This window comes from Hirundo rustica, chromosome 1 (genome assembly GCF_015227805.2).
Source record: "Hirundo rustica isolate bHirRus1 chromosome 1, bHirRus1.pri.v3, whole genome shotgun sequence".
NCBI classification, from domain to species: Eukaryota; Metazoa; Chordata; class Aves; order Passeriformes; family Hirundinidae; genus Hirundo; species Hirundo rustica.
This window is the reverse complement of record NC_053450.1, coordinates 15,374,763-15,390,980: the sequence shown is the minus strand read 5'-3', so window position 1 is coordinate 15,390,980 and position 16,218 is coordinate 15,374,763. Positions and strand designations below refer to the sequence as shown.

Genomic DNA, 16,218 nt, shown 5'->3' with positions numbered 1-16,218 from the left:
TGCTTCAATTTATGCCTAGCTCGGCCCCACTAAAAATAAAGTGAAAGGCTTTCACAGAAGACTTTAATGAGAGCTTAGAGGTTTGGGAAATTTCTGGCTAGTTAGTTAACTCACTTTAAAATAAATAAATAAGAGTCTGCAAGCATGGGAGCCTGGGGAGAGCTTAATTAAAGTGAATGGGGAAATTAAAAAAAAAAAAAAGAAAAAAGGCAGCAAGAAGGGAAAGAAAATCAGTCATGGAAACTTGTGAGTGAAAGTAAAAAAACAAGTACCAGAAAATCAAAGCACAATGTTTCATAATCATGCGGTGGCTATTCTTTCTGATAGTTCTTCTTACAGATGCTCTCCACAGACACCTATCACATGGGAAAGAGACTTCCCTAGTGGAAGGAGAGATGCTGTACTCCTGTCATGGGATTGACTAGGCAAAGAAGCTTGCATCAACTAAAGTGTTTGTCTACACAGACATTTTTAGACATAAACCTGGCAGAATAATTAGTCTACTTTAAACTATCCTAATATGACTCCCCACTGTCAAAGTTATTTTGAAAAAAGTGCTTTTATTATTTAGAAGTAAACTAATTAATCTGGAAGGCAGCTGGATTTACTCAATGATTCACTGTCTGTATGGGGAAGTTATATAAGCATAGCTAAATTGATTGCTGTAGCTATGCTGGAAATTATCCCAACAAAAATAGACATACCATAGACTATAATAACAATACGTAACTGTTTTCCCAGTATGTGAATTCTAAAGCATGGATAAAAAATTTCAAAGGAAGCTTTTTTTTTGTTTTTGTTTTTTGTTTAAACAGCACAGTATGAGTCCTTGGAAGTTTTGAAGATGTCTTCCATGAAGGGCAATTGAACTACTGAATTCTTGGAATTCTTTAACCTGTGGAACAGAAAACTGATAGAGGTCATGCAAGCATTTTGTAGGAAGAGCTAAGAGCTTTTATTAGCTAAACTGTGAGCTTGAAATAAATTAACAACATGTGACAAGAAGCATCAAATCCAAGCTAAAAATCTGGTTAGACACAGGTGCTCTTAATTACTGCTTATTATGTTAATAGGGCAAATGAACAAAAGTGTCATTAGACATTTGCAGTAGTGATGATTGGTATGGGTAGGAGAGCTGGCTGTGAGCTGAATTTCAGACCCTCAGTACTGACCAGTCTCAGAAAGAAGCACTCACTGATGTTCAGGTGGAAACAGCAAATACAAATCTGCACTTAAGTGGATATGAAGGTATTTAATTAAGGCAAAACTAGCATGTCTTGGTTTTTAATTTTTTATAATTATTATTTTATCAACCTCTTTGCAGGTATTTCATGAGGGGTTCTTGCTCTTGTTTGTGGGTGGAGGTTTTTTTCTCTCAGTTTCCATGAAAACTTAGTCTTATGAGTTGAGGTTTTTTTGATGACATATAAGAATCAAGCACCCGATTGCCATTAATTTTCTCAGAAAATTGAAACCATACCCTGAGTTTATTCCTTTTTTTCTTTAAATCTCACTCAATAATTCATATTACTTTGAAAAGCTGCTTTGACTTTTAAAAGGCATGTGTTTTTCTGTCCCAAGCACAGAAATTCACTTGTTCATCTCAAAAGTATATCATCTATGAGTAATAATGTTGGCTTTTTAATAGAAGTCAAATTTATTTTAAAATCTGATGTGAATCTATAAGTAAATCCAGCTTTCCTAATATGTGAAAGTGAAATTTCTAATATATAGAAATGTGAAAATTAAAACAGGAGAAATCTGGCCACTTAAGAGAATTGAAATGTGAACAAGAGCCAAGTCCATTTGATTGCAAATGTGTTTGGTGATAAACTATTTCATAATGGTAGTCATGGCGAAAATAGTTAAATAGTAAAATTACAAAATAACATCCTAGGAGGACATCAAACACACTTTATTTTGTTTTAAAAGTTAGTGAGTTCTGTTTTGGCTGTGAGTTAAAAAAGATAATTTAAGAAATGCTCAAAGCTTTCTTCAGCTATCACTCACAACTTTTCTGACTGCCAAATTATTTTGGCTTCACAAGGAAAACTCCTAGTGCCAGAGGCAAAAGTATGTTAGTTAAAGCTAAGGGACAGACATGAATATGTGTTTGGCTTTGCAGCTGTAAAACCTGGTTAGCTCATCTCCCCACATCACAAATCTATCTCTCATGGACTTAGAATATGTCTGCTGCATTAACTAGGACCTAAAGTCACTAATGAATAGTCCTGTGAATGAGAATCAATCAGCAAATTAATCAAAAAAATTTAAGGCAATTTCCACACACAGCATGTTTTTTAAGTAATTTGAAATCTGTTCATATTTTAAATGTCAAACTGAATTGAAAGAATATGCATTTTAGATTTCACTGTATGTTTTTCCAGAGAGAGCGTCATCTATCAGTGTATCTGTTCATAGTATGTACACAGTAGCTCACATGTGATGCCTGCAGCCCAAAAAGGTATTTTATGTTTGGAAAGATTACGTATTTCACTAAAATAAAAATTAAAAAAAAAAAAAAGGAAGTTATTAGCTGAAATAAAAAAGGTAATTTGTTATTTAACCTAAAATATTAAAAAATCTTGAGACCTTTCAATTCTAAATATCATCCTCAGCTTATTTCAAGAAGAGTTTGTATGAGAGGGACCCTGCTTGGAATTTTTAATTCATATGGTTTAGGCACTTAGACCACTTTTTAATATGTTGATTGGTTACATCATGACGTGTGTCTTGTTAAAGTAAGAACTTTACGCAACATAGATGAGTAATAGAGTTCATGAAAAGATTAAGAATGCTTTACAAAATCTCCAGGATTTCATTCCCCAATATCCAGTACCCTGTGATGCAAGATGAATGTAAATTATTATTGCTAATTAAAGCTGATGCTTGCTGTCGCAATGCTGGTTTTAAAGTTCTCCGAGTTATAGTGATAAGGGCTACTAAACAGAGCTTGATATGACTTCTTCACCTGGATTTGATTCTGTGCACCTCCCAGCATCAGAACTCAGTGGTGCAGATTGTAATTCCCTTAATGTTTAACAGCCAGAAGCCAGGTAGATTTTTCTGGTGTGAGGAATTCTTCCATATTCTTCACCTTTCACAGTGAGAAATAACTACATTACCAAATAGTATGACTTGATACACAGTTTGACTGGAACACAGGAAGTTTTACATAAGCATGAGGAAGAAATTCTTCACTGTGTGGTTGACTGAGGCTGAAACACATCGCTGAGAGGGTGTGGAGTCTCCTTCTCTGGAGATAACGCAAAATCAAATTCTGTGATAGAAGTAAGCACAAGCAAAAGTGCTTGTGCTAGTCACCTCCATAAATGGTATGTGTAGGTGAGTTTGTTTATTTAAGGCTAGATTTTGTCTGGTTTCCTGTCAAATATATTTCCCCAGTGCCCATGACCTAAAGCTAACTAAAAGGCCAGGTCTTTACCTTTCACAAGAATGGCTGAATCACATCTGAAGCACACATAGGGAAGAGCATCTACTTGAAGGACTCTATTTCACATGCAGGAGAACAACTTTGACTTTACTCAAGAGGAAGTGAATATGGACAAACTTGCACTACTTTTATGCAAATATTGTTAGCAAAAGTTCATTTAAATTTGCTTCTCTGCTTATGTAAGAACTGCCATACTAAACAAATCAGAAAAAGGTCCCCTGGCCCCATTTTTTTATTTCCAACTACAGTCAACACTATGTGCTTAGGAACAGAAGAATAAGATTCAAATAATTACAGTGATTTGAGGGCAAGAGGCAGAGACTAGATACAAAGAAGATGAAGTATATATGGAGGCAAAGAGGTGCTAACTTGATTTGGCAGAAAAGTTGCCATCAGCTGACAAGATCAATGACTCCAAAATTTCAGGAGCAGAGTTTGGTGGTAATGTCTTTTTAATACTTTAACTAATAAGCTTAGATAACTAATGGCAGCCTAACATTAAATAAGGGGAGAGCACCAGAATAACTAGATTTAAAGATCTAGATTAAATCCTTACACACTGATGCTTTAGAAACACCCTAAGCCAAAAATTCAACAAGTATAATGATTGTTACTAAAGTATGTGCATGCTGTACACTAAGCCATTTATACTTTTTACTCTCTCTTTTACTGTTTGATGAATCCATAATGTCATTATTTGTGAAAAAGAGTTTTTCATATTGTTTTCCATTTGATAGACAGATTTCTTCAGTTAAACTCCTGTGCCCTTGAAGTCCACAATGTTCTCTATGTGTTATCAGCATAAATTTGGATCAGATAGGCAAGAACAATAATAACAGGTAAAGAAATAAAGAATGACAAAAATTTATGTCCATTATAGATAAAAATTTGCTGTGGTTTAACTAATTGTTCCAGTGCACAATTTGCAATTGATCAACCATGGAATAATTTGATGACCAAGTCATATTATAAAGCAACAACTATTTCTATATTTGACTAAGTGAAAGTTTGAACCTCTAGCACTAGTATTGAGCTGTATTATTTTTCTGCCTTATTATTACTTGATAATTTTATGTTGTTTAGGTTTTAGTCTAAGATTAGGTTCATTCCTTCATTCACTTTGGTGACGTTTATGAACTGCTGAAACTGAGTGGAAATCTGTAAACCACAGATTTTTTTTTAAGTTTTGTGGTTGGGTTTTTTTTTTTTTTTTTTTTTTTTTTTTTTTTTTTTTTTTTTTTTTGTAGTTTCTTTGTTCTTGATAATTAATGGGTGGAGAAGAATTTGTTCTGTCACTGTAAACAAGATAAAGAAACATATAAAATCAATAAATCTTCAATAAACTACCTAAGAGGCAGAATTTGTAGTGTGAATAGCTAAAGTAGTTAAAAAATAAAACTTCATAGGAAATGCAATAGAAAGAAACAATGGTGACAAAAGCATGTATATTCTCTAAGGCATAAATGAAAATTGATAATTCACATTACAATAGAGCCAAGAAGTCTTAATTTTAATGCGGTCATTGTATACTCTGAATATATGCTTTGACTATAAACAAATATTGTTCTATTCTTCTAAATCTCATTTCAGTCACCAATTTTTTATGAGGAAAAAAAAAAGAAAGTGTAGTAGTCAGCTGTCCAAAGAAGAATAAGCGTTCTCTGCTAAGAATATAGCTCTACTGAGCTACTTTATGTTCCTTTGTTCATAAAATCTTTAGAATTTACCCAGAAAAAAAATTATATCTTTTCCAAAGTCTGATTAAAATTTTGAGAAGTATGACAAAACAGATTGAGGTTTTTATGCAAGAAGACTTTTCTAGACCATGTGAGAAAGATATGAAACTGCAAAATGAAACTTCTGTTACAGATATATGTTGAATATTGCTCCATTTTAGTTCCTTAATTAACTAAATGATACGTTTTTTCATGGCCTGAAAGTGATCAAAATTTTGCTTTAGCCATGGAAGAGAAAGAGCAAAATGCAGTAAATTTTGGGCCAAATTCTTCAAGATTTAATCCGTTGAAGCTCTCCTTATAGTAAATAACATTTTTTCATGAGTAGGAGGGACTGCATTTGAACTACTTTTGAGATAGGCTGTGTAGTAATTTTACAGTGATCTTAAAAGAACTGTTTATAAAATTATAAAGTACTGTTATTTTCTACAGCATTTTGATTACTGTCTTGTACCTTGATACGGTGTTAGTTAATCAGATAAAGCACTAAATGGTGCAAACTCAGTTTATATTTTCTTAAATTATCTTTTTACGTATTTAATGTATTTATATGTATTTAAATATACATATTTAATATATTTTTATTTATTCAAGATTCTCTGCAACATTTATCTCTCTTTAACTCTAGACTTATCTTGTGGGATTTACCCTTGTGTATGGATGGTAGACTTGAGCTACATGGTACTTCACAGGCAGTCTGTAACTCCACAGTCTGCCAGACATCTGTTGCATTGCCCATGCAACGGACGTGTTCCTGAGAGAGACTTGTGCTTTTGGGGCCTGGCGCACTCTGCAAATAAAGGCTGATGATAAAGGTGAGGCGATTTCCCATCTGAAAATCTGAGTGTGGTTTATTATCGGCACATGCATAGAGGCAACAGCCTCAAAAGTAGACCAGGGACTAGGGCTGGGGAAGAACTGAAAGCACAGAGTTAAATACAGGCAAGAAGAAGTGGATCCCAGGAACAGGGTCCAATAGGGACAGGATACAGTGATGCATAGGAGGGGCCAGAGACTAGTGGAACCAGTGGGAAAACAGGGGTGGAGGAACCAGTGGGAAAACAGGGGTGGAGCACTGCTCTAAAATACAACAACTGGGAATCCAGGAAGGGAAGAACATTCTGGGAAATGTACAAATAAGGTGAGCAGGGACTGAACTGGGTAACATAAACTTAATAAACCAATAAATAACAGAACTCATAAGAAATTAACATATGGCTGCAAATGTCCATGAGAGAGAGGCACTTCTAGCCCTTACCTAAAGGGTTTCTCTCCTGATCTGTCCCAGCCTTGCCTGGCTGAGGTACAGTAACACTGGTGGCAGGGCCCTAGGCCTCCACAGACATCTGATCCAAATAGATCTTTATCCCAAAATGTAATGTTGACACTTTTTTGACTTTTTGATACGAGTGTTATGCTTTACATTTTAAGGGGGAGCCGGTCTAAATTATATTAATCTCACAATACAAAAACAAGGCTACTTTTTTTTGTTTTTCGGGGGAGGGTTTGACAATTCAGTAGTATATTGAGGTTTTTGTAGCAAGGTTTTCAGAATGTTGACTCTTCTCTCACTCTCATTTGTAAATTTTAAAGATGAAAACCACACGGCACCTGCACACCACTATAAGAAAGGCTGAGCATTTATTAACCAAATTGTGAAGTGGAATATATAATAAATAGTATAATTTAGTATTATGTTTTGTGTAACAGTGTATCAAAATGCACTGTGGACAGACGGAAAATCAAACTAAAAATTATGAATGAGCTTAAATTCACTCAAATTTAAAATTAGATTATATGGTCCATTGCATGCAAAGATCCATTTCAGAAATATGATCAGCCTTAGTGTTCGAGCTGCACCACCCTGCATAAAGTAAAACTTCTTCAAATATTATAAAAGGTGCCTATGGCAAATATATTCCTAATTTGTATGCTGGAAATGAGGCTGGATTAAAGACAGAGCTTTTAATACAAAGAAAGTTTCCTTAAATTTTACACAATTTCAGAAGGAAAAAGGAGAAAGGAAAGTAAGAATAGTCTTCTTCAAGGCAATTAAAAAGATCTTTCGGGCACTGGGTCAAGTGTCTGATAAGACAGGGGTCCAGGTAGTGTTCTGCTCAGTCCCTTTGGTAGAGGAGAAAAATGATGAAAGAAATAGGAGAACTCATCTCATTAACAAGTGGCTTAAGGGTTGGTGTCATCGACAAAATTTTGGATTCTTTGATCATGGGGCAACTTTCACAGCACCTGCTCTGTTGGAACCAGACGGGATACATCTCTCTGTTAAGGGCAGAAGGTTCTTAGCTCATGAACTGGCAGACCTCATTGAGAGGGCTTTAAACTAGGTTTGAAGGGGGCAGGGGATGCAGCTTGGTTGGCTGGCCCAGAGGTGGTAAGCCTGAGTTAGGGATTAAATCAGTAGCCCAGCTGAAGTACATGTGTACCAATGCACGCAGCATGGGTAACAAACAGGAAGAGCTGGAGGCTATGGGGCAACATCAAGGCCATGATGTAGTCGCCATCACAGAAACGTGGTGGGATGAGTCACATGGCTGAAGCACTGCACTTGATGGCTACAAGCTCTTCAGAAGAGACAGGAAAGGGAGAAGGGGTGGAGGGGTGGTCCTTTATATTAAAAAGGCTTTTGACCCCTTAAATATTGAAACTAATGAAGATGGAGTTGAATGCCTATGAGTAAGAATTAAGGGGAAAGCCAACAAGGCTGACATCCTATTGGGAGTCCACCCAATCTATTATCCACCCAACCAGGAGGACGAGGTGGACAACTTATTCTATAAGCAGCTGGAGAATGTTTCAGAATCATCAGCCCTTGTTTTTGTAGGTGACTTCAACCTGCCAGACATCTGCTGGGAACTTAATACAGCAGAAAAGAGGCAGTCCAGGAAATTTTTAGAGTGTATGGAGGACAACTTTTTGTCTCAGCTGGTGGGTGAGCCCACCAGAGGAAGGACTATGTTAGATCTGTTGTTTGCAAATAGATATGGGCTGGTGGGAGATGTGGTAGTTGGAGGCCAATTGGGGCAGAGTGATCATGGAATTACAGAGTTCTCGATATTTGGTGAAATAAGGAGGAACACCAATAAGACTCTTACAATGGACTTCCGGAGGGCAGACTTTGACTTATTTAGGAGGCTTATTCAGAGAGTTCCTTGAGAAGCAGCCCTTAAAACAAAGGAGTTCAGGAAAGCTGGGTGTGCTTCAAAACAGAGATTTTGAGGGCACAGGAACAGACTGTCCCTGTGTGCCGAAAGGTAAGTCGACGGGGTAAGTGTCCAGCCTGGATGAGCAAGGGGATTTTGGAGGAATTTAGGAATAAAAAGAGGAGGGTCTTTTTGGAAGGATGGTCAGGTCTCTCAGGAAGAATTTAAGGGGGCTGCTAGAGAATGTAGGAAAAAATTAGGGAGGCCAAAGCTCAGTTTGAACTTAAAATGGCAACTTCTGTAAAGGATAATAAAAAATGTTTCTACAAATATATTAATGGTAGAAGGAAAAGTAAGGTCAACCTTTGTTCTCTATTGGATGAGAGAGGGAACTTAGTAACTGCAGATGAGGAGAAGGCAGAAGTGCTTAATGCCTTCATTGCCTTGGTTTTCAGTGGGAAGACAACTTGCTTTCAAGACAGCTGTTCTCTTGGGTTGGTTGATGGTGCTAGGCAGCAGAATGGTCCTCCCATTATCCAAGAGGGGGCAGTCAGAGGACTGCTGAGATGCTTGGATACTCATAAATCTATGGGCCCAGATGGGATCCATCCCAGTGTGATGAGGGAGCTGGCAGATGAGCTTGGGAAGCCACTCTCTATCATTTACCATCAGTCTTGGCTCACTGGTGAGGTTCCAGATGACTGGAAGCTCGCCAGTGTGACACCCATTCACAAAAAGGGTGGGAGGGAGGATCCTAGTAATTATAGACCAGTCAGCCTGACCTCAGTACCAGGCAAGATAATGGGATAATGGAACAGTTTATACTGAAAGTCATCACACAGAATTTACAGGTTGGCCAGGGTCTCAGGCCCAGCCAGCACAGGTTTTGGAGAGGTAGGTAGTGTTTGACCAACCTGATCCCATTTTTATGACCAGGTGACCTGCCTGGTGGATGTAGGAAGGGCTGTGGATGTTGTCTATTTGGACTTCAGCAAGGCTTTTGACACTGTCTCCCGTAGCACACTCCTGGATAAGCTGGCAGCCCGTGGCTTGGACAGGAGCACTCTTGGCTGGGTTAGGAACTGGCTGGATGGCTGGGCCCAGAGAATGGCGGTGAGCGGTGCTGCATCCAGCTGGGGCCAGTCACCACTGGTGTTCCTCAGGGGTCTGTGCTGGGGCCAGTTCTGTTCAATATTTTTATTGATGACATGGATGAGGGTATTGAATCTTTCATTAGTAAATTTGCGTTTGACACTAAGCTGCGGGCGTGTGTCGACCTGTTGGAAGGTAGGATGGCTCTGCAGAGAGACCTGGAACGGTTGGACAGATGGGCAGAGTCCAACAAGGTGAAGTTTAATAAGTTCAAGTGCCAAGTCCTGCACTTTGGCCGCAATAACCCCTTGCAGCGTTATAGGCTGGGGGCAGTGTGGCTGGACAGTGCCCAGGAGGAAAGGGACCTGGGGATACTGGTCAGCAACTGGCTGAACATGAGCCAGCAGTGGCCAAGAAGGCCAATGGCATCCTGGCCTTTATCAGAAATGGTGTGGCCAGCAGGAGCAGGGAGGTCATTCTTCCTCTGTACTCGGCACTGGTCAGGCCACGCCTTGAGTGCTGTCTCCAGTTCTGGGCCCCTCAGTTTAGGAAGGATGTTGAGATGCTTGAGCATATCCAGAGGAGGGCAACAAGGCTGGTGAAGGACTTGGTAAATAAGCCATATGAAGAACGACTGAGAGAGCTGGGGTTGTTTAGTCTGGAGAAAGGAAGATTCAGAGATGACCTTTTCACTCTCTACAACTTCCTAAAGGGTGGTTGTAGGCAGCTGGGAGTTGCTCTCTTTCTCCAGGCAGTAACTGACAGAACGAGAGGACACAGGTTGCATCAAGGGAAGTATAGGTTGGATAGTAGGAAAAGGTTTTTCACGGAAAGAGTGATAAACTACTGGAATAGTCTGCCGAGCGAGGTGGTGGAGTCACCATCCCTGGACGTGTTTAGAAAAAGATTGGATGTGGCACTCGATGCCATGATCTAGTTGAGGTATTAGGACGTGTGTTGGACTCGATCTTGAAGGTCTCTTCCAACCTAGACATTCTGTGATTCTTTGATTCTTTTTGTGCCTGTAGTACGCAGGAAACCTAGCTCTGGTAATTTGCAATATGTAATTCTGTGGTGCAGATTTGTGGTAGTGGGTTAGGGGTTTGCTGGGTAGTAGATCAATTAATATGAAGAACCATCCATTATGGAGCTACATAACCAGCTATGGTCATGATCCAAGACTTTCCCAAACTTTTGGGTCTCACCAAAGTACTTGACAATGGGGATAGTTATAAGCAGAGGGCGGCATAAATTACTTCAATAAGATTCTTGTGAATTTGAAGCCTAGTCACTTATGTTGAAAGAAAACTCCAAGCTGAAGATAAATTAAATGCATGGCTTCATCATTACCAAAGCCTGCATTTATCATCTTATTTATCCTCCATTTAAGAAAAAAAACCACAAACAAAACACAGCATATATTTTCCTAGTAAATCCAAACCTTTGGAAAACCTAACATGGACCACATGATTGTATAATGTAAATCTTTAGAAGCCTGTAATATATTCAATTTCTGCAATATTTCATTTCCTTATATTTAATTTAAACCATGTTGGAAAATGTAAAAAATATAAAGACACAAAAAAAACCCTTCCTAAAACCCACCAAACTTATTTTCCTTTTCTTTATCACTGTAGATACCTTGCAGACATAGAACTTGAATAAGTTAAGCTTTTCCTGTTTCATTCAAGCTCTCTACATTTATTTATTAAGAAACTTTATTAAGTGGTACTTCTCTTATCTGCCTTCAAAATACCTAACTTTTTTCATAAAATAGTATTTTCACACAGCACATGCTTGTGGGCTTCCCTTCCCTAAACAGGCACTTCCAAGTAGCCTCAGAAATGGCAGAGGTTAATTTAAGAGTAGTTTATACAATCTTGTCAGTGAGCCACTCTGCTTGTCAAAGAGATAGGACTCTAAATGTTTGTCTCTTTATGAAGGATCTTGAAGGTAATTTGTGAAAATAGCCCACTATTCAAAATAATAAATCCAGATGTCATTACCAGCCATTCCATGTGAGTTTCAAAGAATAGCTAGAGTTGTATTTTCATTTCTCAGTGGCTTGAACAAAATTCAAGGAACCACTTAGAAAGGGAAACACGCAGAATACTTTAGAAATAGGCATTAAATTAGCTTTTCCTTTTCCATCCAAGGGAAGGGGAAGAAATGCTACACAGTATAAAATATGGTTACAATCAGTACATGTTAAAATCCAAGGAGAATTTTTTTCTTGCCATTTGCAAATAATTTAAGATGGTTTTTTGAAAGCCTGGTAGGAAGTCTGGTATTATTTTTGAGGGGGAAGAGAAAATGGAGAATGTTCATTTTCACTATTAGTTTAGAAGGAGTTTTAGGAAAGATATATGAAAAAAGTACTTGCTTTTTTTGCAAAACCAGAAAATCTTGAGAAAAAGGGGATAATTTCTAAAAAAAAAAAAAAAATGAAGCTATTTTACCAGTTTGAATATGTGCATGACTGCAAAAACAAAGAACCACAACTTGCTATAAACCACCACATACACTATTTGAATAAAAAAGGCCTCTATTCATAATATAGATTTATATATTAGTTGAGTTTCAATAACAATTTTTACTAAGTATTTCGCTACCCTTTCAAAATCTTTGTAGTTATTTGTATGTTCCATTTCTCTAATACCGTAGCCAAGTATAGATGTTGCCAAGAAGTACAAGATTTAATACAAAAACTTGCTTATTCTTTCTGCATCTTACAGTATAAAATACCATTCTTTCTTACTTTTGCTGACACTCAGCTGTGTTTCCAAACCCCACCCATCTTACTGAACCCAGTAAAGTCACGTTTTGGCTGTGTTTTTTTGTCTTCTGATGGCTACTTCATTTTCAGTATCTTTTCCCTTTTTAAAAATTTTCACTCCTCCCCTTGAATTTGTTGGGTTTTTTAATCCATTTCTGCCGCCTTCTTTCATCTTAAAGCAGATTCTTTCATGAGATAACTATATGCATATGACATTTTTATATACATACCTATGAATATGTGTATGCATATACAAATATGTTTCTAGATAAATATTAAAAAGATAATCCTGGTTTTATTCCCTGTCATTTACTGGCCTTTCCTTATAATTTTCTTTTGGTTTTTTGATGTTACTTCCTCTTGCTTTACTTTTTATTAAAACTGTCTCACATATTTGCCTGAGCTTTAATAAAAATTCTTTAAATTTAATCTTTCAAAGGCAGAATTTTCTGAAGATATGGCTCAGAAATTAAATAATTCATTAAAATACGTTGGCAGCCTATTTTCAAAATATATTTTAATCCAAATAAATCTTAAAACTGGACAGCTGCAAAGGCATCTTCTCCAGTGATACTATCAGAAAAATATTACATCATCCAGGCAGGCATCACATAAGTAAATCCCAGAAAAATTTTTCTTCATCAGATGGTATTTCAGAAGTGACAAACATTTATTGGAGACATCTCTGAAGACTCCCAAAAGTGCAGGCCTAAACAACCATTACTGAGGAACAACACACAAAAGAGGTACTAGTGACTCTTTAACAAAGTCTCTGTAAGATTTGCTATTAAATCTTGTTCACATAGATTTATAAAATTTATTCCAGACTGTGTATAAAATCAATAACTAAATCTTTTTTTAATAGAAAAAGCTCCAAGAAAATCCATTCTCTTTTTTTTAGATATTTTTTTCAGATAAATCAATGTAATCAAGCTGAAGAAACTGTGGAGCTAGTCTCAAATATGTGCAGAGATAATACTGGCTTTTCAACACTTTCACAAGTGAAGGCTTTTTTCAGAAAATTATTTTTTTTTACATAAAAAGCCTCTCTCCAACTAGCAATGTCTGACATTTCGAAAACTGGCAGAAATTTGTATGATTGATAAAATATTTCTAAATTAAGGCTGTGAAACAACTTTGGAGCAAACTGTTTATAGGCTTGTATTTCTGAGTAAGTCTTTTTCTTTTCTTGCAAAAAACTGATTTCATGTGTCCTGTGAATGGGTGTTGAATAAAACATGCAGGAGTATGGCACACCTCTTTGTTTTACATCTGTGTTATACTCTCAAAGCTCCCCTTTCCCCTTTCCCCTTTCCCCTTTCCCCTTTCCCCTTTCCCCTTTCCCCTTTCCCCTTTCCCCTTTCCCCTTTCCCCTTTCCCCTTTCCCCTTTCCCCTTTCCCCTTCCCCTTTCCCCTTTCCCCTTTCCCCTTCCCCTTTCCCTTCCCCTTTCCCCTTTCCCCTTTCCCCTTTCCCCTTTCCCCTTTCCCTTCCCCTTTCCCCTTTCCCCTTCCCCTTTCCCCTTTCCCCTTTCCCCTTTCCCCTTTCCCCTTTCATTGCTTTGTGATACTCAACAATACATTCTGCAATTTAGCAGCATGAAACCTGCTAAGAGGAACTGGAAAAAAAGATCCAACTCCTGTGGAACACTAAAGTAAGGCTGAAAGCATTTTACAACCCACCAAACACCTGTTTGCCTCATACACTGCACTTGTGCTGTAAGGGATCGAGCATCTTTTTTTAATAGAATTTGATGATTCCTTTTTTTGCTATGTGTGATGTCTGAGAAGTCTGTTCTCTAGGACTGAAACTATATCAAGCAAAAACTTCAAATAAAAAAAAAAAAAAAAAAAAAAAAAAAAAAACCCAAAAAGAAACAAACAAAAACCCACAAAAAACAAGAAACAGAAAACAAGCAGCAAAAACAAAAGAATAAAAATAAACCAACCCAAATCCACAGTAAGTTAACCTAATGAGAAAATAGAAGTTTGTGATTATTTCTTTCCTCTTTGTCTCCAGACTTGATTGCTTAATCTCTATTTCTCTTGCTACACCAGAAGAAATCTTGATACCAGTGAAATAGCCTCCCCTTAAATGGAGCAGGAATATTGTAAATGTTGTAGACAGATATGAAATGAGAGGATTTTTTTTTTTTTTTTTTTAAAGTGGGTACCTATCAATGGCTGACATAATGTGAAAAAGGAGCATTGAGCTTCAGTCTTTGAAAACTGAAAGACATGGCTCAAATATGGCATTAACTGTTTTGAAGTTTATGAAAGCAGGATATGTGTTGGGGAGGATGAAGCCAAAAAACCCTATAAATATGATTGCCTCTATTCTGAGAATGTGAAACGTGTAACTGAGATAGAATTGAAAGTAAGTTTTGATGTTTGAGATGTCCTAGCTGCTGGATGCCTAGGAAAACAACCCCCAATGTATGGTTCATCCCACACCTGTACCCCTCCCCTGAAGTATCAGGTATCTGTAACCCCATTGGCCCAAGTCCTGTTCCAGCCCACCTTGAAGACCCCTGATAAGGGGTCCCAGGGGGGCTGGACGCTCTTTTTGCTCTTTGCTCTTTGCTCTCTTTTTGCTTGCACCCTTCCCTGAGGACTTTCCTCTCTTGGAATTTCCTCTCCCTACTTCTCCCTTCCCCCACTTTCCTAGGCCTTGCCACGAGCTGCAGCCTAGCAGCTCAGAGCAAGGCCTCCACATCCCTCACAATAAACCTCATCTTCTAAAACCTAACTTCAGAGATCTCTCGTCTACATTCATCTACACCGTCCTGGAGTCCTCAGCAGCAAGAGGAAGCTATTTCTACAATTGGCGCACAACGTGGAAAACGCCGGACCCAGCCTTTCAAGCTGTGAGAGACTTCCCCATGGACGGTAACTAAATTACCAGTTGTATGCTAATCGGTGTCGTGAGCACAGTATATCGCTGCAGGGCAGCGTGAGGCTGGAGCTCTTTAAAGTTGCCGAAGACAAAACCTTGAGCACGAGGATCGTTACTAAGTAGCGAACACTCGGAGCTCTGAGGAGGTTTTGTCTGGCATCCCTCGAGCACAGACGGCTGCTGCTGAGCGGCGGCCACTGGGGCTCACGGAGGGAGTTTTGCCGTGGTACGTTGCCACGTGCGTTGAGCGCGTGTGGGCACTGCTTTGCACTGCCCGCACTGAAGCGCCGAGGGGAGGTTGGAGTCCCTGAGCACAGAAGAGCTGTTCCGGAGCAGCGCCTGGAGCCGTGACTCTGAAGGGGACCCTGCGCAGTGTCCTGAGAGCCGACTGGAGTGTCTGGCCAACCCCCACGTCGGATCTCGAGCGAGGACCTGCTTCAGCGACATCGAGGTGAGCTACACTGGTGTAAAAATGGGGCACTGCCATTCTACCCTTGATAGAGATCTCTATAAGAAACTTAAGTATCTTTTACGCTGCAATCACAGTACTTTACATAAGCAAGAGCTGAAAGACCTTTTAGAATGGACTCTAGTTAACTTTCCCAATGCTGACCGTTCAGCCGTCTTTACCAGAGACTTTTGGGACTCAGTTGGAAATAGACTCTTTAATGATATTTCACGAAGGAATTTCGCTGTTGTTGAGCTCCTTCCAGCTTCTAGGGCTCTCGCTGAGATCTTTGCTACAAAAAATGCCTCTGCAGCCACGACATCTAGTCACGCGGCTCCCGGAGATCCCCTCCGCGTGGCCGCCGGTCTGCAGCGGAGCCCGCTCCCCTCCCCTCCCCCGCGCCACGTGGTTTCGGTTTCCGCGGCCCCGCCGAGCGCCGCGGACCCATCCCCCACCCTCGTGGCCGCGGCACCCATCCCCTCGGCCCCTACGCCCCCACCGGACCCTGCGGCCCCTCCCACCGCGCCCTCGGTCCCGTTCACGGCTGGAATTCCTGTTACCGGGGCTCCCTCCCCCCGCTCCAGTGTGCCAGGCCCCGTCCCCGTCTCTGCCCCTTCGAGCCCGCCCACTGACAGCATCCCTGCGGTGCTTCTCGCTG

General features: G+C 39.2%; 1 long non-coding RNA gene across 2 annotated transcripts; it reads left to right on the top strand.

The window, feature by feature from the left end:
• The first annotated feature begins 1,114 nt into the window (after positions 1–1,114).
• On the top strand, positions 1,115–13,256 carry LOC120761336 (uncharacterized). 2 transcript variants are annotated; one of them, XR_005703600.2, is made up of 6 exons: positions 1,115–1,248; positions 2,388–2,464; positions 4,192–4,293; positions 5,819–6,005; positions 12,865–12,965; positions 13,121–13,256. It is a non-coding gene; the product is annotated as an uncharacterized LOC120761336 (long non-coding RNA). The 2 variants fall into 2 exon arrangements; XR_009208449.1 differs by lacking the exon at positions 2,388–2,464 and having other exon boundaries at positions 1,125–1,248.
• The last annotated feature ends 2,962 nt before the right edge of the window (positions 13,257–16,218 follow it).